Below are 1,199 nucleotides of genomic sequence, written 5' to 3' on the forward strand. Positions count from 1 at the left end.
ATATCTGTATTTATCCTTCCTGTGTTGGATTTTTTGCTTTATCAAAAGGTAAGACCAATAACCCCAGTTTAGAATGCTTCCCCTGGTTCTCCCTCCTGAGGCATACTGTGTTCATTCTTCAGAAACTTGCATCTTCCTCTATACCAGTGCTGTTAAAAGCTTTCCTGCTTACACTGACCACTCTCCTTCCTAGACAATTCTGTCAATGACTTTGGTGCTCACAGCTTATTATGTTGTCATCAAAAAAACGCAACTGTTTCCAGTTAATAATCTGTCAATTGGCCAGTATATTATTTGAGGTTAGTGGTCCAAATATGTAATACTTATTAAATTATGATTTTTTTCTTCTTTTTTAAGATTTTATTTTTAAGTGAACTCTACACCCAACATGAGGCTTGAACTCACAATCCTGAGATCAAGAGTCACATGCTCTACTGACTGAGCCAGCCAGGCACCCCAATTTATGCTTTTTCTTAGAAATGGAATTGAATTATTGACAAATACCATTCTAGCTATGGACTCTCTTGCCATAAAGTAACCAATTCAGATCTTCCCAAAACAGGCCTTGGCTATTAACAGGTGCTCCATGAATAAAGATGGTACTGTCAATTAAATGTGGAGGGATGCTAGGATTTTCCAGCTGCAGGACTTGTCAGAGTCTTTAATACACTTCTGCATTGTGAATCTGGAAGAGAGGAGGGGGATAGTCTAGTAGTTCCCAAATTTATTTGACTCTGGAACCCTTTCATCTTCGAGCATTTTGTAGTGCTAGTGTGTCCAAACTTTAGGGAAGCTACATCCTAATATATTCCCCAGTGCTGGGGTACAACTGGGAAGTCACATAGGATGATGCTTTTTTCTTCCAAGTAAGATGTATTTTGACATCTACTAGGAGGAAGAAGCCCAGGGGTCTTACCTCCATTTTCCAGTCCCTTTGGTTTCCCAGGCCTGCCATGCAGGACTTAGCCTAGCAAGAGCCCCCGCAGAGGCTTGCCTTCAAAGCCAACCCCATGAGGATGGCAAGACAGGGGCCTCTGTGTCTGTTTTCCTTTGCCACAGGTCACCCCTGCCCAGGCTTCCTGATGTGGCTCAGTTCCCCTCCTCCCTGGGTCTGCCTTAAGATGTGGCGAGCCGCCAGAACTGTGGAGAGCTATACATTCACCAGATTCCTGGACAGACAGGGACCCTAGCCAGCTTGG

The sequence above is a fragment of the Neomonachus schauinslandi genome, chromosome 5 (assembly GCF_002201575.2).
Source record: "Neomonachus schauinslandi chromosome 5, ASM220157v2, whole genome shotgun sequence".
NCBI classification, from domain to species: domain Eukaryota; kingdom Metazoa; phylum Chordata; class Mammalia; order Carnivora; family Phocidae; genus Neomonachus; species Neomonachus schauinslandi.